The following is a 25,689-nucleotide window of genomic DNA, read 5'->3' as shown; positions in this document are numbered from 1 at the left end:
GCCACCTCCAGACACTACACTGATTTTATTTTTTATTAAGGCATAATCCATCATTGAAAAAAGGAAACAGGAGACATTATTTTCAAAGGTGTGTTTTTATTTCTGGTGCCTGAGAGAAAATGATCAGACAACAGCAACAAGCATTTGCAAACAAGATATGTTTCATATTAATTTCCTTTTTGTGGTGATGATGGATTACACCTCTCAGGCACACAAGTGGTTTTTGATGGCATTAGTAACACAATGCGCAACAATAGCTTCTGGAAGACAAGGGTGGCACCGATGGAAAATATCAGCCCACATATGTCTATGTTAAACATGTCGGTGTTTTTCCACTGGTGCCAACAGACTTAGGTGATGAATCAAACGTAGAAATCAAACCGATGCTGTCCTCCCATTTCCAATAGAAAAAAAAAAAAAAAACGGGAAGAAACAATCTTCATGTTTCCATCTTTTCCCACAACGTCATGCATGTATAGTCGCTGACAGGAACAACATTTAACTCACAGCACATTTTGACTGAGTGCCCCATTCAAACCTGAGACCATTTTTTCTGCCAAAGCAATCACATAATCATCAAAAACTAACATAGCTTAAGCCCTTATTATCCACCTTGCAATCTCTCATTCCATTCAAAACACTGCTGTAGATAAGCGCAGAGCCTCGCTATGCTTTTCACCTAATATTGTCTAGAACTTTGGTATGAATGGTGGTTTAAGGTTCATACAGCAATGCAGTTTAGTAAAAACTAAAAAAAAAAAAAAAAAAGTAAGAGACATATGGTATTAACTGAGAGCATTTAAACCGAATTTCTCAATAATCCCCTACCATGTGCACATAATAAATAGTGTTACAACAGATACAATGTTTACGCAACATGTGGTATGACAAAAGCGCTAAAGTTAGGCTTTTCATACATGTTGCCATCAGTGAATAAGCCAGAATGACTCGTGGTTTAAATCTTAGCCTCTGACACAAATATGCTGTCTACATCTATCAAATTGGCTGTGTTAATGTGTGATGACAATGTCAAACCGAAACATAAACTGGTCTCCATTATCCCAAGTCAGAAGTTGGTTACTGTTGTTTCAAATTCCATGATATTACAGTGTAGATGTTTCAAATAAGAGTGAGGCCGTATGACTAACCGCATCATAAAAAAAAAAAGCTGCAGTTACAAACCAGACCGGAGCTGAAAAATCAATTCCCTTCCATGCTGCATTAAAAAAAAATATATGTAATATCATCAAGAGAGGATTGTTGCAAAGGGTTTACTGTGCTCTTGCTGATGTTTCAGCTTCTTACAAATATAGAGGATGAATTAGGTAATAGCCAATTTAGCATTTTAGGTTTAGATAGGGAGAAAAAGAGCTGCAAACTGACTGCAGGCTTTCTAGAACAGCATTCTCCACAAGACTATGGCACTTTACCTAGACGGCCACAATCTTTTTTCCACTGCTCTTGTGCTGATAGATGAGGTTAAGCTACTTAAGCCTAAAGTCAGTAGTACTGGCTGCTACAGTACCGTCTGATTACAAACAAACATATAAATACCTTGTCTGTACACCTCAACCTACATCATCCGGTGGACAAACACTCTCACTGGGCCTGGGCAACTTCTTGTGTTTGAAGCATCTCTACCGTATTTCCTCAAATAACAGCCGACTTTCACGCCAGTCGACATGAACAAATAAACACCGGGCCCCCAAATACAGGTCGGGTGTAGAAACAGCCGTGGTTTCACCCCCGAGGCTTGACGTAGGCCACTTAAACGTAATAGTGGCGAGTTGAGTTTTTCTCGAGTGATGACACTGCTTTTTTTTTTTTTCCTTTTTGCACCAAGCCTTTTGCTTTGTAACAGCGTGAACCAGGAAGCAACAACAACAAACTGGCTCAGCATGAGGCTAGCACACCATTCACCAAGACAGTAACTCTCACATTGCACAGAAAATTTTAAACTAACCAGAATTAATAACACAACACAAATACTGAGCAATACACATTGGATTCTACTGGACACAATGGGAAAACAAACTGCAAAGGAGAGACTACACAGACATACTGGACGTGCATACCCACCCTACCTGTCTCTGATTGGCTAGTAATCGCTGCTCTCATTGGTTAGGTTGGTTAAGGTTAGGACTAGGCTGGGTTATGGTTAGCCAATCAGAGGCAGAGTGGGGGTGGGTCCTCCTAGCTTGCATACTGTGTATGCATGTCCATGTCAATACCTTCTCCCAGCCTAAGCACCACTCCATCAGCCCATGGTATGCTGAGAAGCTCTGCTCACCTTCCCCCAACATGCTACAATAAAGTACATTTCCAACCGCTTCAGTTTAATAAATTCAACAATATAACCATGCCATTTTCAACACGGTCTTGTTCAGTCACTGCGGCTGTCTCAATTCAAGTCATTCAATTTTCCACAACACGGTTCTGCAAATATTTCACCATAAAAACTTTGTTTAGCGATGAAAGGATTCTTTCTATTGAAACATTAGAGGGCTTTTAGTCTGAAATGATACAGGACGTGTTGAGTTTGTATTGACTGCATAATGCAGTAGCAAAGCTTTAGCAGGGCAAGTGGAAACAGATCAGACAATCGGAGGCCTCTTTCTAAAATATGAGCAAACATACTTATCAAACAGAGGGATTTAGAAATAAAGGCCTCTCTAAAACAAAAGCCTGACACCAATAAAGGCCTGGTGGCGCCTGCAGTTGAGGAGGTACCTGGCCACCATTCATTAATCTAGTCTGAAATCATATCTATGAGAAAAATGCACTGAACTACAGTATCCTTAAACAACAAGCATATACACACATGGATTCAGGGCTGTATTAATTCCCACAAGGATCACATCCCATAATTTCGACATTATGGCTAATAATTAACTATTAGAAAAATAACCTTATCTATAGTTTATGTGTGCTTCATTACATTTTATTTACCTGCGGGTCGTAACTCTTTACTTGAGCAACTGCATGGCACATTTATATTCAGGCCTGTTGATGTGTTTTTGTTATAGCAGTGTCATGTTAGTCATATTAGTCCATTAAAAGACACATCTTGGAGTGTTTAAAACTGAGAAGGTATATGAGCAAAATCTGTCATTACGCAGATACACAATGCAACTCCTATAATATAGAACAACAGTGTTTTAAGGGTTTGGCTTTGCAGATAAGCTTTACAACCTGTTCAGATCAGTTCATAGCAAAAAAAAAAAAAAAAAAAAAAAAAAATCTCCAGTTTGCTCCAATGCATATGCACACACAACTAAAACAAACAAATCTTACTTTCTTTGCATAACTTATGCCAAAACCACATTTTAGCTGCAATCATAGCACGTGCAAACTTCAACAGCTATGGATTGGAAAACAAGGGAAATAACTTCAGTTTCATGTTCTGAAAGCAGGTGTTGTAGTTTATGCCTCTGTTTATATTGGGATCCAGAGTGGGGCCATAAAGTGATAGGGAAACACGAGCAACACTTCCACTGGTTACACCTGGAGAATGAAATGAATGAAAACAATAGGGAGGGCCACTTCATGCACTCGATGACCTTTCACTTCCCTCCATGGCACATAAAGGACTGTCACTCCTCATCCCTGGGTCAAACTAACGTTCCATAACAATCAAACTCTTCATTTGACTTTTCCACAAATTTCCACAGATCCTGATCTGTCCAAAAGGCCGTTTTGACCAGAAAATGGTGGGTTGGCTGCATTGTGTAAGGAGCTGTGAACTCCAGTAGACTTAGGCACAGGTTGGGTAACAGCCGTGACCTAAGCCTTCTGAGAAATTTATTTAAAGATTTCTTTGCTTGTGACATTTAATATCGCTGTCGGAGGGCCTAAGTTAGGACGGCCAATGCCGAAAAAAAATCTCATCGGAGTTTGTAGTGAATGTCATCAGCAGCGGTACAACGAAAAAAAAAAAATAGGTTATATCAACCTTGTAACCAGGGCACTAGTGGGCTGAAAACATGTAGGCAGCATTCAAGGGCGCTGGGTCTACATAGACTTATGTGATATATAAACTCCTATATTCAACAACCCGCTGCCTACACAGTCTGGCTCTCGTAGAAAATGATTAACTAGGTCTTGAAATGGGCTAATCATGCGGCCGGCCACCTCCACTGTAATTTGGAAGGAGGCCGCTTATGAACTTTGATGTTACAAACATTCAAAACGGGTGGCACCAGCGTGACACCAACATTTTTGCGCTCGCCTGCAAAGAATAACACCAAATCTAAAAAAAATTTAACCCCCACCTCCACATAACCACCACCAACACCACCCTCACGACGTACCTTGAAAACGGGTCTTCAACAGAAGTAAACATCCATACTTCACTTTGGTCAACGCACTCATTTTTTTTTAACTACAGCATAGCCGCTGGGCGCAACTACCAGCGTCTGACTCGCCGCTAGCACTAAACATTAAATTGCATAACAACGCGTAAAATTTGCGGTTATTAATCGCGCGGCTGTCTGCGGTTTCTGGCGAATCCTTATTTATCGACATACGAGCAAATTTCCATTCGCAGTCCTTCCTGGTTGTGGGCTCTGACCGTCTGTTTTCCAGGCACTCCACTCAACATCCTCCGCTGGCAGTGGCTTGTAAACAGCACTGAGTCGCTGGGAGCAGAGAAAGTAGGTCAGCTGGTAGCTCAATACTCAGCTAACGACAGCATAAGCAGTCGGCTGTGCAACACAACTGAAAGAAACCTGTAGTGACGGGGGTGTGTGGAGAGACGGAGGGAGGGGGGTTGTAATCTTTAACACGTGCTTAATGCATAATAACACCTCACTAAATGCCATTTTAAGCGCGTTAATAGTTTGTGATGTGCGTTTGCGGGAGGATCGCGGCGCGTCCGCTTCACTTGGAAACTCCTGGGCTGTGAAACTGTGAATGGTACAGTCTAAAGTGTAGTCTAATACCACTTGGCCATGGAAGCATGACAAGTAGCCCTTAATCTATTAGGTCTACATTTACCTAGCTCCACCCAGGAAGAAGAGGAGCCTGGTGCGTTTAAACACGCAGAGGTGCGGGGTCGATTGATTGACAGGGTGGAAAAATGTAATTAGCGCTGGGCGGGTCCTTACAGGTGTAATTACACAAGTCACACCAAGCACAGATGAGGCTTGAATGTGACTGTGAGCAAAAACAAACGTTTTTTTGTTTTGTTTTTGTTGTTCCCCTCAAGTACTTCCTCTCATGCTTCCTACGTTTTTTTACTACTTCCTGGCTCCCCTTTTTCCTGCTCTGTGGTCCCAAATGTGGGTCAACAGTCTGCATAACTAATTTCAAGGGCTCACAGTGGACAGGCTCCAAATGTTTTGTTTCTGTTAAAGGTTCACAGGGCTGGCTATGGAGACAGGCAGCGGGTCCAAGTATTTTGAACTTCAAGAACATTTAAATCAGCTGGAAGTAAACACAGAGCGTTCAAGTGAATATTTATTTAAGGCCATTATTCCCTGATAATGAGAATGAAGTGAGACTAACGACTCCCAACAACCATATCAGTACTTGCACAATAATCACTCAATAGTTAAATCAGTTGTGTACAAAAGTTAGTCTCGTTCCCAATGCAGCAAGTCAAAACACTTTGGAAAAAGCAGGGTTGACTGACAGGGCTTTTACTTTGAGTGACAACCATGACACAAGTAAACATTCCAGGTTATTTTAAAGCCCTGCTGAGGCTTTCTTGCATAATATTCATAAACGATGGCACAAAATTCATCTTGAACCTTATTCTCAGATTCCTTTTTCTCTCTGCAATCACAGTCCAACAATTTATGCACCAATAATCCACTAAAATGAACTATTGTTTAGTGCTTAGGTAATAGGAATCCAAGATCAGTGAGGTAATAAAATATAAAACATTCAAGAGACTGATAATTTGTCATGAATGCACCTTTAAAACATACAGTATGGCAGTTGAATATGATGAGTATACAGTATTATCCCTAATCCTTTCTTTTGTACTCCTTTCATACTCTGATCAGCTTTAAGCAATGCTATATTTTCTAAGTTTGTAATCACACCAAAGGAAATCTTTCCCACTCTCAGAGGCCACACAGTGTAAAGTGAGTTGAGTCCCATTCGCTTATAGAATTATAATTCCTGCTCTAGGCCTTGCTCTAGTAAATTATTTGCCTCTATGTGCTGATTTCATAAGCTTAAATAAAAATTTGACAACTTCTGGCACACTTTCATATAAGCAGTGAGGGACTCCATTAGGTCCTCAGGCTGATGACATTCTCGCACATTTTTGAACATTGTGCGTCTCTTTCCACTTAACTGAGCCAACATCCATTTGGGTTTCTGGCTGTTCGGTTAATGTGATATTTGGAAGAAGCACCTCCCAATGCCTTTTTCTGGCACTGCGTGTTACAGGGCGAATTTGTAGCTTCTACTTTGATGCTTTCAGACAGTTCCAGCTGATGTCGGGTTTGATTCACAGGCATACACTTCAATTAGTGAAGCACATTTGTGTGCCTTTCTTTCTAATGCTGGTTGATTAGGCTGGGTAGTGGAGTTTCCTGACTGGAAGACAGTCTTGTGACAAAGGCCAATTGACATGTGAGTTTGGGAATATAAACAATTCAGAATACGTTTTGATGACTTCTGCTGATGGTTGTCCCGCATGTATTGTTTTTAATTGTTGCTTTCAGTCTACGACATCAAAAAACCTGAAGAGGCATTACCTAATAAGACAAATGGAGCTCATGTCTCATTATGGAGTGAGCTTGAGTTGGCTTAAGTTGAGATCCAGTTGGCTCTCTAAACCTTTCCACTAAGAATATGCAAGTCTAATTTTTAAGGCAGTACTATTAATAATGATAAAAGCCAACAATGAGAAGTGCAGAGCTGTTAGATGTAACATAAATTCAAGCACAACCACTACCCAAATCTCTGCATTGCATTTATGGCAAACTATTCCACTTTTTTGGTTCCCTGTAAGGAGTATCTTTAATCATTTTTGTCAGCATTCCAATTAAAACAACAACTCTAGAAAAATCCACAAGATTCTTTCAGGATCTTTTAAATATTTGTTTTTTCAGGCACACCCCCGCCTCCCACCAGGAAGCTCATTCTCAACTCATTTTTCACCACAATACGCACACATACACCTTATTCACATTTTCTGTTTTTGTACACATCTTTGAGAGACATAAGTCTCTCACAGTTGAGTAGCTCTTCTCATAACACTGATGGCAGGTGATTTGGTAAAGAAAATGATCCCTGTAAATCCTCCAAGCTTATTCTTTACTCCCTAAGACTGTCTAGGCTCAGCTGTCTGTCACTGCTGTCAAACATCTCTTGAACTTCATTTGCAGTGTGGCAATGCCTTCTTTCTCTTTCTCACTTCTTGAAATGAGGTTCTCTTTGTTGAAAATAATTAACAGATAATATCCCATCTCAGTTCTTAGTTGATTTTGAATTGTTCGTCTGAGGCCACAGCATTTTCCACAATTTTCAAAGCAGCAGCAACTGATTTAGTTGGTGTTTTTTATCTTGTGTTTTCTCTCCTTACCTGCCTGCTCACCAGACCCTGCATTTTTCGCTTGCCCCCTGCATATTGTTGCCAATCGTTCCATGATTGGCGACAATACCTCTTAAGGAAAGAAACACATCAGGCACATGGTCATCTATTCAACACCAAGTGTGTGGCTTTCACTGACTTAAAACACATTGGTGCACAGATATTGAGCTTCGCATGGTCCTTAGATGATCAATCCACACTCCAGACACTGATGAAGTTCTCAGCGTCAGTGCATTGATGAGGGCTCTGCTGGAGGACTGTCAGACGTTAGAAGGCACGGCCTCAGCACTTCACTCATGCTGAATTGCCCAGCATGTCTGTGCTTCATATAAAAAGGAACACTGAAATGGTGTATCCAGTGATGATCCCCTTTTCCATCTATTGTACTAAGATACAATCATCCCTGAGGTGACGCAGGCTGAGGCTGTTCTAAAGATCTCTGATCTTGCCTGTGATGTGGTACCAGTCTGATGCCGTTTGAAATGAATAATTCAAACAACAACAGTATATTTTGTATATAAAAATTTAATTACATGCCATCTATAGCTATTTCTATTAGGATGGAGTTGATCAGCAACTTCCACAAGCAGCAGTAGGCTAACTGGTACATGAAAATAAAAGTTTCAAATTCTGAAAATCAGTATGTAAGGTCCATTAACTGCCATATATTTTACTCGGCTTAGCAAGTGCTCAGGACTGCCCCTAATGTCCAAAGGACTGTACTGCACTCTTTTCTGTCTAACAGTAGTCAATGGCTTTGGCTGGGTTTTCTGAACTGATACATTGTATATGCGATGTATAAGTTCATATCTGTATCATTTCATGTAAAGCCTACAGAGAGAGAGAGCCCAACCAAAGCTTGTGCAGCCTGTGCAGTACCACATGGTGCTATCCCTCTTGAATTTGTCCATAGGTTTCCATACACCATGCTGGTACAAACTAAGACATCAGAGTTTCGTAGCATAAAATTCCCAACCACATTTTTTTTTGGGATTGCCCAAAACTGGAGCAGGGGAGGGAGGGAAAGCCTTTTCTTTTAGGGTGGCAACTGCTACCCCATGCAACCATCTAGACCCGCCACTTTGGCACCTTCTTCACTGAAGTGTCAGCGTTGAATTCCTCTGATGGTACCCTGCAAACTGTCAGAGGTGACAAAATCTTCCCCTCAGCCCTAAGCAGCAAATCTCCACTGCTAGATTGCCTTCCCACTAATGATCACCCCGGGTTTCCTTCACAACATGCACAGAAGTTTGAGACACATTTTACAGCACTTCTTTTGTCCACGTTTTGAACTCACTATGGCAGCCTTGATAACACTCCTCCATCTCCTCCTTCCATTTAGGCTCTTTGCTCAAGGTAGTGCGCTTGGTCCTGCTCCCTTGTTCCCACTACAGGTATTGTTAAAATGATTGCTGATCCACTCTTTGAAACAAGCAAAGAGGGGAGATCAGTGTTGCTGCAATCAAACAGCTGTTCAGTCAACCCACAGGTGTTTGCAATGAAGAGGCAAGAAGAAGGCAAATCCTTGTTTCTCTCTCTCCCAACTCCCTATGATTTTCTGCCCTACAAATAGTGGCAGGTTTCCATCTCAGGTTGGCACATAGTTTTGCCTATATGCTGCTCTCCTCCTCTCATGCCTCCTTGAACTGCCATCTCACAGACATTAGCTTCTGCCTTTAAAGGGTGACGTTAATTACAAAGCAGTTCATTACATCAGAGGCTGTGGTCACTGGCCTCTCCTTTATTCTAAGTGTTACCAGGCCAATCTTGACATCAAACCTTGGATATCTGCAAATGGAAATAATTTGCAGTACAATCTGTTGCCATATATTGATAGAGCCAGACATGTCTTGAACTCAAACAGTCACAAATGCTGCTAAAACTCTAAATTATCCATAAAAGCAACATAAATGTATCAAGTATGTGACAGCTAGTGGCAGGACATCCATTATCATCAACATACTACATGCACCTTTCAGTTTTTCAGTTTTTTCTATGAAAGTCTGACAACTACAGTCAGTTCCCAAATTAAACATTCACGCATATGCAGTTTTTGCAACTATATACATATATTTCAGAGTGCAAAATCAAATTGATCTCTGCTCACTGTAAACACATGGATGCATTGTCAAAATAGTCAATTTGTGGTTGTCACTGAGTCTTGTAAATACTGCTACCGGGTATAGCCCAGATGACTATCTTGTCAACAAAAAGATATAACAGGAAGGGGAAGTGAAATAATCCCTGCCTTCCGCAAAGTGCATGTTGGGATGTCCAAGACCTGATTTGGAATAAGCAGGACCTTACGACATCAAGTTGTACAGTTTGATTCAGTCATGTTGTCGGACCGATGAATTTTGCTGCCTGTTGTATGAGCCTGTTGATAACTGACAATGTAGCACAATGCCTATATTGTAGACAGTCATTATTGAAGAAAAAAGTGAGTGCACTGAATTGGAAAAGCACTTATAGTATTCGCTGCTATTCAACGTTGTGTACTCTGAATCAGAGCTGGCAATGTTAAAGTGGGCAAGGTGTTTTTTCACAAACTTATTTCCCGTTGGTTGCCAGTTTGTGTCACAAATTTGTGTAATTGTCCATTTTACTCTAAAGAAGTTCATGCATACAGTAGCCTATTTGTCCAGAATCAAGAATTGGAAATGCAATAGGCTAAGTTTGACACAACGATGAGCTGGTCTGTAACCTAATCCCTCTCACACTGCAAGATTAGCTCTGCCAGCTGTTGTACAGACAGCCCCATATCTGCTGAGTCAGCAGATGATGATGGTGATCTTGAAATCCAGCCAGGATGACAAAACTGGACCTAAAATCGGGCTCCTCCTGAGAATTGAGAATATATATTAAGATTGTTTAACTCAGTTTCTCCTTTCAAATAGTACAGAATAGATTACTAGCATTCTGAAAACAATATTAGAAAATTACTACTGATGTATTAATAGTGCTGCAAAGCCAGCTCAAAGTGGTAAGCCAAGTTCAACCTAAATAAAACCTTTAGAAGGACTTTCAGACAAAACAGGGCACATTTATTATCACATCCGCAACTCATATTCACAGCAAGCAATGTTTGATTCCCGGTACTTTCTGTGTAGAGTTTGTATATTCTTCCCATGCTCAGGGTGATTTCAGCTCCAAATACATGCACACCAGATTCTCTGCCTATCTCCCTCTTGCCTGTCTGCAATAGCCCTGTGACAGCCTGCTGCCCTGTCCTGGGTGCCTTCTGCCCAGTGTATGCTGGGACAGGCTCCAGCAAAAGCCCATTCATATTTTAAAAAGAAATTTAAGCTTCACCCCAAAAGGTGGAGATGCTAATCCACTGCTTTCAAAATGATGCATGGCCCATGGCCCTGAGAATTAATTAGCTCATTCAAGTACAGCAAATGAAATAGCTAAGGTATGCATTTGCCATTGTTCAACTGACTTTAAATTAATTATATGAACAGACTGATTAAGAGCAGTAAGTAAACACTCTTATAATAATATGATTTCGCTCACTTCGCTGTCAGAACTTTAAAAAAATACATGTGATAGTAGGCAGGTTTGCAAGAGATGCAAATGGAGGGTGAGAAAAAGTAAAGCAGAAACATTCTTAAGTAAAGACAGACACATTAGGCTATATCTTTAAGAATCAGATCTCATAAATGATGTCAGAATGACAAATGTCAGTTTGAGTGTTTGTGAATGATACAGAAGGTCCAGGCTGCCAAGCCCCACACATGGCCACAGGACAGACCTCAGCACCTTGGACAGCAACAGTTTCCTCCGGGAGGGAAACGAGCTGAGGTCAGTCGAGCACTGGAGCAGAAGTCGCCGTTTTGGATCATTTTGAATGCAGTTGATTAGCATCTCCACCTTTTGGGGTGAAGCTTAAATTTCTATGTAAAATATGAATGGGCCTTTTCTAAAAATTCCAAAAATAGGCACTGCATTTAATGGTTATCCATGAGTTATGCAACATTTTATTCCATCTCTTACTGATTGATGATGATGATGATTAATGTTTTCCTTTCAAAGGCTTCTTGTAACTTTCCTCATATTTGTTATGTATACTTATGCTTACTATGTATGCTCTATTTGTGTATTTGTGTCCTTTATACGTTTAAGTGTATTTTAAGTTTATTATTATTATATAATGAATTGTTTATTACTGTTATCTAGAGGACTGTGACACCAGACACAAGACCTAATGGTTTGTTTTTTGCCACTTGTTTTTTGCCACTAATTGTTTTTCTGCCATTTTGCTCTCTCCATATGTCTTATCATCTTCTCTTTTGTGTTTGGTGAATAACAAATAACTGACGTTATAATATAGTATAAATTAGTATTTCCATATTTTGCAGATTTCCGTGTGAACAAAATCCTGGTCCTCTATTCTCATGTTGGCTCCTTCCTCTAAGGGAGGACTCAAATGCGAAGTAAAGAAACAAGTGGTTCAGACATACAGGGTGATTAGAGAGGAAGGCTAAAGTTCTAAACTAATTAAACTAATTAAACAATGAAGCAGCCTATATTTAACGCAGCACTTGCACATTAGGGCCTCTACATGGCAGTGAGACTTCAACACCAAGAGATCCTGAGACGGCAGTAAACTGCACACTGCACGCTCATGTGCGACAATGGCAAAACTGTTGCGTCGCGCTTTCTCTGGACAAAGCAGTCACTGCTTCAACAACAGTGAATTTGATTCTTTGACTTCTACTTATCTCTTCGTGTGGGTGGAGATGAGCACATTACATACTCCACAGTAGAATTTTGTTTGGGGAGGTAGGGTGAATTAGGGCAGGGCAATGTGATGGTGATGTAATAAGATATGGCCGATGATTAAAAGCGATCCTGATGCCAGTTGGATATCACGCTTGACAATCTGTCTGTCTTGTTTTCCCCTGCCAGAGCCGCATGGTGATAGGGAACTGATGTGGCTAAAGCAATGCACAGCACAGAGCTTTAAGAGAGACGAGTAATTCACTCTTTCTGATACAAAAACCTATTCATGCTCAACAGTATTAAGACAATCGACATACTCACACAAGGTGAATATGGAAAGAAGTTATTCACAAGGTTTTTGCAATGTGAGTCATTACAGTGTCTCCCCAGATGCCTGCAGGGAGAGGCTGACCTTCCTTCTTGCTTTTCTCTCTCATTACTCCTTCTTCATTTGGGTGTTTTAGGAGTTTTATTACCCTGCCTATTTGTGGGGTGCATTATTAAGAGATGTTGTATCTTATTTCTCACCACATCATTTGTTTGACATACCAATTATGTTAATTTCAATTGATTGCAAGGCATAACATGCCACATGCTTCAGCTTCTATATGGCGCGACAGTTGCAGCAGTGCTTGGACACCATTGCCATATAGCCAGGCCATTTAATGTAATGCTGAAATAGCAAGCCAATATTAAACCATTGCCACAACTTACGATAAACATATAGGAGGACAAATTGTGCAGTCTCTTGTTCAGATGCAAAAGAAGTTGTTTTGCTCAGAAAACAACAAAGGCAATACCACCTTGCCTCAAAAGACAGAATAGTGGATTCTAGAAGACATTATAGGCTATCAGTAAAATACATGAATTAGTTTAGGCTCAGTAACCAGTGCAGCAATGATGCTCATTAACACAGACAGATTAAAGATTAAAGTTACAAATGAGGTCCTTTACTTGGTATTAAAGTTATTATTTCCCCATCGGCTATAGCTAAAACAAATTGCTCTTTAATTTTGAAAAAAAAAAAAAAAAAAAAAAAACAGAAGAAGATATTAAAAGATGGAGACACCTGCCAGCATCAATTCCAGCCTGTATATCAGTCAGCAAAATGAGCATCTTTACCCCGCATTAATTTTTATCAGCTCAGTGATCCCATTTGCACCTCCAGCAGGATATTGGCAAGAACTGGACCCCTTACTAAGATGCTATGCCTAATATAAAATGTTAAATTTTAAACTATATCACTGGACATGTGCATTAAGATGTCTCAGCTATTGGATGGAGGAGTATAAAGTTTCATCTTGGAAAAATAAGGAACAATGAGTTAATAGCACCAATAAAACTAAAGATTTTTGTCCTTAAAGGTATCATCCAAAAAATGTGGTTTATATAACATTCCAATTTAAAGCACAGATTTAAGCACCGTTTAAGCACAGATATGGAAAAATAGTCACTTTCTATCTGGGGGCGAAACCATTCACGAACAAAACTTGAGCGGATAAAGGTATTACAGCTCTTCACGATATTAATGGGTGAAACACTATCCTTAGCTTTCAAGAACTTGCCTCTCAATATAATATTGATAAACACTCTCTTTTCTTCTACTTCAGAATAAGGTCAGCCTGTAAAGCCTACGGGGTTCCCTAGGGGTCAGATTTAAAAGACCATCCTATTTTAGGTTGCATACAGAGTGCTCCAAAGCGGAATGTGTGATGTATCTATAATAATTTAATTGCCCATAAATATATGCTTTCATCAGGAATGAAAGCTTGGGATAAAGATATATCTGAATTGGGACAAGATTTAGACTGGGATGCAATTTGGGATCATGTTCAAAAAACCCAAATCATCAGTATATACATTTGAACTTTTGTCACAGAGCATATCGAACACCAAGAATTAATCAAATGGGACTGGTACCGGACTCCTATTGTTCATTTTTGTTTTTTTGTTTTTTTTGCTGTACATTGTCTAAATGATGATTCCCACCTTTTCTTTGCAGAAAAAAAAAAACTTAACGTGTGCCTGGCAAGCCTGACTGCAGCTAAGAAGATTGTAGTCCAGCATTGGAAACCCCATCATGATATTTCAAATATTCACTGGCTTCAGAGCTTTTTGGATATGTCTTCCCTGAAACGGTCATCAGCAAGAGTCAGTGACGCACGACCAAACGCAATTTTAATAATGTGGACAAATTTGATATCTAGCTTAAAAGATCTTCTGGCTAAATAAGGATGCTCTGTCTGTGCAGGTTTTGTTATCAGCAGCAGTCGAGGGATTGTTGGGTTAAAAATATGTTCGGTGACCTGTTGTATTGTTTGTAATCTGCTGATGTTGCAATGAAAAATAAATGCTAAAAAAAAAAAAAAAACTGTGATAAGTGATGTTGTGAAATTTTAAAATGAACTTATTTCAGTGCATAGATGAAAAAATTAGGGTGTCATATCATAATCTTCACATATGACAATATATGAATCATTTTTATAGATATCACCAAGCCTTAGGGTGTGTCTTTTTGGTGCAATTGAAATAAACTTTACCGGTAAAAACATTAAACTTTGTGAGACTGTTTCTGTGAGGGGAGATACAGTTTCATATACAGCCTCTCAAGAGGTGCCATGACACTTAAAACAGTAACAACTGAAAAAAATGGTTTTCAGGATATATGTATAAAGCTCAAAGAGGTTTTGAATTTTTTTTTTTTTTTAATCCAGTCATTCTGTAGCAGCTACATGACTATAGTACAGAATGCAAGCTCATCCTGGGAAAAAAATTGTTGCTACGCCAGCGACCAACAAGTGTGGAGCATATAAGATTCATAAAGATCTCCCACATTTTACTGCATTATTCACCATCCGCCTACATAGAGATTAGTTCCTCTCTTTTATGTAGGTCAGGCTATTGGATAATGAGATGACATCCAGTGCTCATGAACAGACCTCACTACATAATAATAAATGTTCAGATTATGCCTTGCTGTACATCTTATACCTACTGCATGTCCAGACCACTTGCTTTTACATGAATGAAAAAAACAGGATATTTTATTATTGGCTGTCACTGAGGCATTAAGCCATATTGCCTCTAGCAATATCTGTAATGCTGCCATTGGTGATGTCATCACGGTCCTCCTCTGAAGCACTGACTGCCATTAATTAGACTGTGGTACTGCTGTTCTCTCTGTGTTCCCATGGTAACATTGTGTGGTGGAGATACATGTGGTTATCGTCTTTCCACCGTCCAAGGCACCCATGTCCGTAAAACCTCTGGTTTCCATTTTTCTTTAAGATTACGAGATTTTCTTTTTTTTTTATACAGACCTTTATACAGTAATTTTTCAGTTTGATGAATATTGGTAAACTGAGAGTAAACCCTTTCAGGCGGTATGCTTTGATTTCTTCTGATTAAAATTTAAGCCTGATGAGGACATTTGTCAGAGTCGATGATTGAGTCCAGCTGACTCAAAGATGGACTAAGGGCATGTTTGTGATTTACTCCTGCACCTTAAGAATTTGCTGCTTTTCTGACATAATTGATTGTATACAATTTCACAAATGAAACAACTGGAACAAGAAATGCCTAGGACAGATATTACAGGGTCAAAAGCAACTATAGCAGTTCTAAGTATGAAAGAATAAGTCTATTTCACAACAAGACATATAGATTCTTAAAGATTATACAGATTAACATTTCTGAGTGCTTCAAGTTCCTGGGCTCTGTCTTCTCCCAGAGGGATGAGAGCATAACTTGTCGCTGTGAACACGAAGCAGCGGATGTCCTTCCTGCTGCAGCTGAACAGATTCAACCTAGCACAGGAAACAATGCTTAAGCTCAACATGACAATTATTCATGTTGAGCTCCATATTCATGTTCAGTCCATTCACCAGTGTGAATGGACTGAAGTTACATGATGCTCCGGTCAAGGGCATTTTACTGTACATCATCTAGTAAAAACAGACGCGTCACTGGATAGCTGCACCCAGCCCGGAGCCTGTAAGACCAACATCAGGACAAGGAAGCAGGCCAGACCACAGAAAAAAAAAATGATCTAGGGGTCTCTTATTTCCGATAGTACCACATGGAAAGCGGTAATGGTTGGTAAAAACCAAATCAACATGGAAGCAGTATCCCTCACTAAACCAACCACCAGCTCCACACCGAGCCTCCGCCCTGGGCAACAACTGAACCCCTGTGTGCACTGAGCGCTGCCCACCAGACAATTCTGTCACAATGCAATTTAACACATTCTCACCTGCACTTTGCACTAAACAGCATACGCACACGCACACACACACACACACACACACACACTGGGACTGAAATATATATTTAAAAAATTCAAACCGTGATCAATTTGACAGATATTGCAATTGTGGCGTGATTCACGATTTTAGTAGGAATGATCATTTTTGTATCACAATTGTAATTTTCTCAGAAAATAAATATTAGGATGCCAATAATGTGATTTTTGCTGGGGTGTGTACCAAACGAGCATGCTTTTATACATCTGAAAAATATGACTTGTAGGCTGAGGCATCTCTGTAGCACTATGATACTTTATTTACAAGAATGTTTTGTCGTACATCTTACATTTTATTTAAAAAAAAACAAATTGCACCACCTGCGATGTGGATGTTGCACTTGCACACACACACACACACACATTTCCATCCATATTATAACTGCACCTGTAATTAACTGTATACCAATCAATGTCATTGTTATATATATTTTTCGTGTGCAATAAGCTCAAACCTGGTCAGGGTAACTGTACATTTCATATTGCAGTGTCTTGTACTTTATCATACTTTATTTTTGAATTTTCATATTGTTGATTATATGAGAACTCTTTGTATGTATGCTTGCTTTTTGGTGGATGCCTCTCCTCAAAATGCGTCATAAGCAATGTCAGAGCAAAAAGAACAGCTTCACTGTGGGTGGCCCTGTAATTTCAATGTTGAAAAACAAGAACTATGAAGCACACAGGGTTTCTCAAGGTGGATCTACAGCACTCTCCAATTTAACCTTAATTATATTCTTTCACCAGTTCCCCACAAATTATTGAATTGTGAGAGGCCTCTTATTGTCTGCTGCTAAAGAGGAAAAGATGCGTCCTTAATGCCCACATTATAATTACCTAAGGCAGTGTGTGAGCAAATATGTGGGTCACAATTCTAGGGCACGGGTGGAAAGGGCAATGCAGCTCTTTCGTTCTCTCTCTTTCTCTGCACACAAGCTCAGAGCGCAGGTTACATCTCTGATTAAATTCTTGGCTAAAGGAAGGTCTTGATTTTTCCGAAATGACCCGGAGAAACATTTTGGGCTGAAAAACATAACAAAACAATCATCATTATCAATTCATGAGTGGGTTTTTTGTCAAACTACAACCAGCCATTCTCCTCTGTGGGGCAGCTGTGCTGAGAAGAAAAGTAAGAAGCCTTTAGCAAACTCAAATGGCCTTTAGCAAGCAGTCCATGGAAAAAATGATCTTATGTCTCCATTCCTATCTATTGCTACCTCATTTTCCTTGTTATTAAACACCCCTCTCCATCTTTCCAAAAGCTTCCTCCTCTGAGCAAACTCACACAAACAGCTCTCATTAGGGGGAAGCGGCTTGTAATGAAAAGCATTCATCACTTCAAGAAAACAGGTACACATATGGTCGTAGAACAGCTGAATATCAAATTACACTTTGAGATAAAAATGTGCTATGTTCACTCTTTAATCCAAAGTACACAAGAAGATCTGCCACAGAAACCCAAAACACGGGACCGCAAACATATTTCCATTTAAATGGATACAGCTTTTGGCTTAAGAACTGAAATCACTGACACGTCCATGTTAATTTTAAGGTGTTGACATTTTTATTTACACTATGGGACAATAAATGAACTGTATTTTGACTGTAAAATGTTCTCAAAGAGCCCTGCTCATTGAAAGTCTGAGTTTATCCATAACCATAAGAGATGCTCAACTAACACAGTGGGTTTATGCATTTCAATTCCAGTAAAAGGATGGATAATTGGCAGTCTGGGGGGGAAAATACTCAAGTTGGCTATAATTGCTAAACTTAAAATACAAATCCACCCTAAGACAACATCCGCACATTTTCATCCAAGGGCTGCTCAATGTTTCCCAAAGCTAGAAACAAGAGAGCTCAGGCTCTTGTGATTCATCAAACAACTGATTGGAGGCTTGAGTGAATAAATATGAGTCTGACTCTGTAGATACTGGGACAACGCTCTGCTCACTTCTGGTTTGTGCCGGATAGAAATATGATGAAATATAGTTAATATGGATGTTTCCAAAAAAAATGCCCATATTATTCAGAGTAATAACTCATATTCCTGAGCAGCGGGGTGGTGTAATGAGTGAAGAAATCGTCCTTCCATGCACCCTGCTGAAGTGTCCCCGAGCAAGACCTTGAATCTCTTCCAGCTCCGGGGGCTGCAGCTGACTCTGAACTTCCCAGCGGATCACACTTCCAATCATGTCGTTAAAACTCTGAGCTGAGCTAAGCATCATCATATCCTGATGAACACACATATCTTCTTTTATACATATCCAAACAGATTATTATAAATATTGCAAAGGCAGCTGGGTTTCCATATATAACAAAAAAGTACAAAAAAGCAAAGTATATACTGGTATAAGGGCAGCACTGTAAAAACGAATGACATCTCAGCCCCTCATTCTTCAGGTCTTTATTAGAATAAATTAAACATAGTCAGCACATGCTGACGCATTTCTCTATTTATTTAGACTGTGCTTTAAGGCTGAGCATGCACTGCTAAAACCGCAAAGAAGCATACTTGCCTCGTTTTTTATTTATATACAGACATACTTTGTACATGTATGTCACAGCCACACAAAAATTATTATATTGTTAGTATTTGGGTGTCTCCTTCTTGGGCTGTCAGCTTAGAATATTTTCATGTATCCAATAATACTGCAGCATCCTGTACCCTGATGGCAGTGTGGTGTGTATAAAGTAATTTTCAAATCCACACTGTCAGAAACAGAGGTACAGTGGGAGTCCATTTGTGACCCCCCCAAGGTAAAATCTACACAAATGTACCCTCTAGGGCTAATTATTGGACCTCGAAGTAATTATGTGAACCTTTTTCAGAGCCAAAAGGTACTTATATGTGTTCCCAAGCAGTAAAAAGTACATATATGTAAAGTTTCCTCTAAATGTTAAGGTACAATATCAGGAGACAGCATTTATTAGGCCAATAATGAATAAATAAATGTATAAATATATAAATAAATACTTAAATTTATAAATAAATTAGATAAAATATTAATTTAAGGTAGGCAATGTTTGAGTAGCCTTGAAATGAAATAGGTTGTAGATTTGTGGATATGAAAAAGATAGGTGATACAATTACAATACAATATTGTGGTTATAGTATAGGAACAGGACTGCTCTCTATGAGGTATAAACCACAAGGGTGCAAATAAGAACCCAGTGTCAAGAGTACAAAAGCTGTACCTTGGAGGGTGCTGACCCAATGACAAGCTGCTGTACCCCTAATGGTGCGATGATGTGCTTTCTTTTCTGAGAGTGCAGCATCACTGGAACAAGTCAAGGTTTTGTCTCTTGACATCTCAGATCTGAGTCTTGGCTCCGTTGCCTCTAGCTTTTTGGGAGGCATGTTTATCTCCACAAATATCACTTGACCTGCCTGACATCATGCGAGTAACATATGTGAATTCTGGTTCAGGGTGCTCTTTTTTTGCCTCAAAGTCAGAGCTGACATACTCGATTACAGCCTCCTGCTATGTTGTGTATTTGACTCCACAACATAAACAAAGCGGCACTATATTGCACATGCAGCCAACACCCTGAGCAACAGATCTCAGTCACATCTAGGCCATTCACACAGGGGCTGGGCCCACACACACACACACACACACACTGATTGTGAAACCATTTTTCCCCCTCCTTGTGTGTAGCCATGTAGCCACACCCAATCCTTGAAAGTGACCTTTTGTCTTGGAAGACAGAGATAAATATAAAAAAAAAAAAAAAAAAAAGCTCCACAGCGAGGACTGTGAATCAGCAAGGTAGAATAGACAGGGCTTGCAGAGATGATTGCAAGACTAGACATGAGAAAAGAAAAGCCTGTTTAGCAGATGGGGTGCCACTGAAACAGTCCACGCTGGATTAACTTTACCAAACAGCATATAAATCTGAGAGAACGAGAAGGTGAGACTTTCACTCAGTCTTGAAAGCTACTCCAGATCATCTATGTCAATCTCGCTTAAAAGGAATTCTGGTATGGCGCACAGAATAATCTCACAGAATAATCAGCGTGGCTGTCTCTGGTGATGTCATTCCCCTCTTTTATGCCATTAATGAAAAGGAGGAAAGCTGCGTGTTCATCATGCGATAAATCTCAATTAGAGCTGGGTGAAGGGAACTTTAAGAGAAAAAAAAAAGCCACTAAATGTCTTAATCATGCCCCGGTGGATTTGAGCCTGAAACCAGTGAGCACAATGACTGTGTGCTGTGGACCAGGAGATCAGCGACATCAGCAGCGGGGCCGATGACGTCTGTAGAGGCAGTTATATAACCAGAGCTGAACATTTTGTCTGTCACAGTTAGAAGGTTAAAGAGAGTGACATGAATACCAGCCATACTCTCAAGAGTCATGTGCAGCATAGTTCCAACGGGGGAAACGAAGCCATCACCCAGCACACTGAGGAATGTGTCCATGCGGGGCAGGACGGGGGCAAAAGGAAAACCACGGCAGCACAAGGGCCATTTAAATCCACTAAAGCCCAGCATATTTGATCTGAACAGTCATCTCAGGCGTGTGTGTGTGTGTGTATCCTGATTTTCTCATGGCTTGACAAACATGAGACCCTACAAAAACAGATGTCCCCTTAGTGGATCTCAACAACTATTCACATATGCTTCACATTAGAGTCGGTACTTTGAGTTCTCCTACAATTATGAGAAGTTTACCTCTAGTCACATATTTATTTTAGAAACACCATTCAACTATAGGGCTTCGACCTCCCTTAAACAAATACTCAAACATCTTGGACAAAATGGCCTTTTTCTGATTTACACAGACTCAGATGATCTTTGATACCATTTTCATTTCTGTGCATTCAGTGGTTCAGTCCCTATGGGTAGCATTTCATATTAGCTTAGCATAAAGACTTTAAATGTATAGGAGTCCTTAGCCTAACTCAGTCAAAGTGAAAAAATAAACCTCACACAATAAACTTTGAGGCTGTCTTTTTTACACAATGGATTGTGTTCTTTTTTTTTTTTTTTTTTTAAATTCCAAGATGTGTACATTGTGATGAATTGTGCAAATAAGACAGCTCCTCAGTTGCTGTAAGGTTTATTTTTTTTCACTTTGACAGAGCTAGGCTAATGATTCCCATAGAGTTCAAGTATTTATGCTAAGCTATCACAAAACGCTACCTAAAGAATCCAAACCACTGGATGTACAGAGGTGAAAATGGTATCAAACATCTTCCGAGTCTAGTCAGAAAAAGGGTATTTTGCTGAAAATGTTAGAGTAGTCCTTTAACAGGCCTCTCTCACACGGTAGCCTATATGCCTTTAAGCCTTTTTAAAAGAGAGGGTAATTTTATACAGAGCTTTGTATTTAGTGAAAGGGCGTAATCATCCACCATCAAGAGAAAGAGGATGACACTAAGGCTAGGAAGAGTCTGTCACCTTTTCCTGCTGGTATTATAAAATTATGGCTATGTGTTATTGTTGATGACAGATTTAATGAAGGTAATAGTGATAGGTAGTTTTGCTCCATTATTTTGTTGCAGTCTCTTCCAGTGTGTAAGAAATGTCTACATAATAAGACATGTGGTTAATTTCCCTGCCCTATTAATTCCTGTTAGAAGGGCTTTAGATATTGTAAATGTTGCGATGCTACTATAACGTCCTGACGAGGTAAAAGTGTAGCAATATCCTTTTTGAGCTACATTTTTAACACAGCAATTCTCACAATCATAGATTTCCCCCCCCCCCCACATAGTTCTTATTCACCAAGGTGCATTCACTACTGGCAATGACCTCAAAATTAAATAGTCTGCATTGATTTTTTTTTTTTCGTCGCTGCAGTGAGTATTTTAGTCCTTTCGACAGCTGGACTCAGTATATCAGATCTGTGATTTGTTCAGTAGTCACAATGTTTGGAGAGCAATGAAAGACAACAATGTGAACATATGATTATAAAAAACATGTCAGAATCATTTTCTGTTTGTACACTGAATGATAAGAAATGAGGAAACATGTGACAAACTGTTTTTTTAGTTGTAAAAATAACTAATATTCATAATGTCCATGTATCCCTTTAACATTGTTATTCCATATGGGTGATTCCTGAAACTATACAGTACTTTCACACTGTCAGTCTAACATTACACACTGAGCATTTTAACCCTAAAGTGCAAAAATTTATTTCACATCTTGTAATGTTTGTAGCAAGTGGAGTCCAAAAACCAAAGCTGCTTAAAAGGCATCGGATAAGTGGGCACCACAGATGACAAGCAGGGTCAACACAATACCTGTGTGTCAGGACTCCTGACAGGATAAACAGGCTAAACGGCAAACTGAGGGACAAAAAGGAGAGAAAAAAAAAAGCTGGTTGCGCTCAGATGAAGGCCAATAAATGGCATCTGAGAAAGCACGAAGAGCAAAGCATGGTCATTTCTGTCCTCATTTTCCATGCAAAACGACTGAACTTTTCATCAAGCACAGGCCAGTCTTGGATAAGGCTTTTCTTGACACCACACATTATATTCTTTCTAACACCAAGGTAAATCAACCTCTTATGTCCCTGGAGAAAACAAGGGAATGACATTGAAATTCCTTTCAATGTAGCTACAAATGTCCTTAAATGATTATTAATTAGTTTAATCATTTAACTTAAACTCTTCATATGTTACTATATGTTTGTGTTTCTCTGCAAAGTTCCCTCCACACTTTAACCTCACAGTCATTGTGCAAGATCACACCCATATTAACATAAATGGGACATGGTCTAAAACATGTATGGGAATAATGCATGCCACAACTATAGGTAAAAAATATATATCATGATGATTATCTTGTCACAATAATGATGCAGATGTTTATTAATGGTCTGTTTTCCTTAACCATGTCAGTATTTGCGTGTGTTGGCTACTGTTTATGATCAAGTGTTAACAGCTGTCACACACTGTAAGACCCTCGCTCCTGTCCATACATAGTCTCAGCTGCCGATGTGTATTTATGTTTTACTCTCCTACCAACTGACCTTAAAACTCGGGCAGAGATCATCTTTATCTCCTCTACGTGAAATAAACAAGCTGCCAAAAGACTTGGAACATCAGGAGCTGGCAATTACTAGTGTGATTAAAAGGACTTGTTGGGATTTTGGATCTAATCGGCATCTTGTGGAAATGATCAATGCTTTGAGTAAACATGTGTATCTCATTCTCATTCCCCGGTTCATGTTTCTTTTCTTCCACTTTTCCTTGCCTGTTACCTCCTATGAAAAGTTGCTCCTCTTGTTCTGTCTGAAACTAAGCTTGCCTCTCATGTCTAAGCCAGGTGCTCTATGTAAAAGTGATGATTAATCTCACTGGGACTAACCTGGCTAAATAAAGGTTTCAAGTTTTGTTTTGTTTTTTTCAAGCTTGCAGTTTCTTAAGGATTGTATCTGAAACAGCATGCTATGTATATTTTAAATAGAGCTTCATATGAGGTATATGTGATAATAATTATAAGCACTGATCAATGTGGAAAAAACATTGTGATGATAGTATCATGGTCAAATGTTAAAGCAAAAAAAAAAAAAACAAAAAAAAAACAGCCATATATATTACATAGGGAGGGCACGGTACTACAAGGGCAACACAATCCATGTGCAGGTAACATGAGAGCTTCCCCACACTAAACTCTTTCACACCAGTATCATGGTTCCTGCTTCTCACTTAAACTTTAAGACACATTCCACGTTTTCTTTACAAACCAAGCCACTCAGAAAGAAATATCTGAAGTGACACCAAATTAAATGTTTAATTCTGATATAAAACATATCAGGAATGTCAAGAAACAGGCTGCTCTTGTACCAACAAAAAGCAAAATAGACATGACTGTCAATGCCCGAGGTTGTTAGGAGAGGCTCAATTTGCAACTCGGGATTGTTTATCAACCTGTTGTCAGATTTCACGCCATTTCATGTGTGTCTGAGATGAATCAACATGGGTTGAACATTCAACATTCATTCTGTGCTGAGTGCCACTCTATTTTCTTAAAGAGACAGAGGGTGGAAAAGATCCCTCTGTGATCGTACGGCCCTACACCATTTGTGCATGCCCAGTCACACTAAGCAGCTCTAGCAATATTCAGACTAGCATTCAGTTTAAGCTTGCAGGACATGGCCCAGTAACCTACTTTCTCTACAACATGCTCTGTAACATCAGAGATGAGGCTGTGTGTGTCATCAGTTAGCTAACCATCACAGCACATTTTAGGCAAAGGAAAGCAAGAGCCCACTCACTGCTTAAAGACAGGACATACACTTGAGAGTTAAAAGCTGATTAAAAGCACAACACCACTGATCCCCATCCCAAAAATACGATTTCTCCCACAAGCTCTTGATGAAGCTGCTCTGAGAGGTGAAACACAATGTTGTGGAGTGTTCGCATAGAGACAGATAGTAAAAAAAAAAAAAAAAAAAAAAAAAGAACAGGAAACAGGTACAAGATACCCAGAAAAGGTGATAAAGGGAAACTGTGACATGACTTGGATGCCAGTGAGGGAGATAGCTGTCAGCAGAGGGCAGCCATAGTGCAGAAAAGATATGAATCATGATTAACTCCTGACTTCAGTCTCCATGGCGGCAGATAAAGTAAGCCTTTTTGCCTTTATATACCAAGTGGAATATACCAATTTATTCAGACCAGTTTCACAAGGTGAATGCAGATTACCGGCTTTACCAGCAGACACACACAAAAAAAATTAGAACAAGACGGGGGATGACATGTGACGCAGGTCATGAGGCAGACTCAGATATTCAACATGATGTAACAAGCACATGGTGAACACCCCGGCCCACTCAGTCATGGAACACCCCACTTTGTCCCACTCCTCTGTCAGCAGACATCCTCATCACTATTCATGTCGGGTAGGCCGATCTCAGCATTGACGTACCAAGCAGGCAAATGGATCAGCCTCGAACATGAATATAAATGGAGACGCAGAATAGTCATGTACACTCACTGCCAACTTTGACATTGACAGGCCTCGCATGACCCTGGCTGTCCTCCGTTAAAAGCTGCCCTCCAAACTTTTCACATCTGCTCCCCCTCGAGCCCGCCCCCCCTCCACCCAACAAGGAACACAGTTGCTAATTAGTTGGCAATATTCTTTCAGATCAGATTTC

The 25,689-nt window shown here is 39.7% G+C and overlaps 1 protein-coding gene across 5 annotated transcripts in view; it reads right to left on the bottom strand.

Moving 5' to 3' along the window:
* The window catches only part of npas2 (neuronal PAS domain protein 2), a 79,340-nt gene that overhangs the window by 30,438 nt on the left and 23,213 nt on the right, over positions 1-25,689 (bottom strand). For 3 of the 5 annotated variants that reach the window (XM_030068520.1, XM_030068522.1, XM_030068523.1), the window contains exon 1: positions 4,311-4,662. The exons of 1 other annotated variant lie outside the window; for it this stretch is intronic. The gene's annotated coding sequence lies outside the window, so the exon portion shown is untranslated. Of the gene's footprint in view, positions 1-4,310; positions 4,663-25,689 lie in introns of those variants that run through there. One more of the 5 variants, XM_030068521.1, reaches the window with a different exon arrangement.

Source organism: Myripristis murdjan, chromosome 14 (genome assembly GCF_902150065.1).
Source record: "Myripristis murdjan chromosome 14, fMyrMur1.1, whole genome shotgun sequence".
Taxonomy (NCBI): Eukaryota; Metazoa; Chordata; class Actinopteri; order Holocentriformes; family Holocentridae; genus Myripristis; species Myripristis murdjan.
The sequence above is the reverse complement of the archived record's forward strand: the minus strand, read 5'-3'. Positions and strand labels throughout refer to the sequence as shown.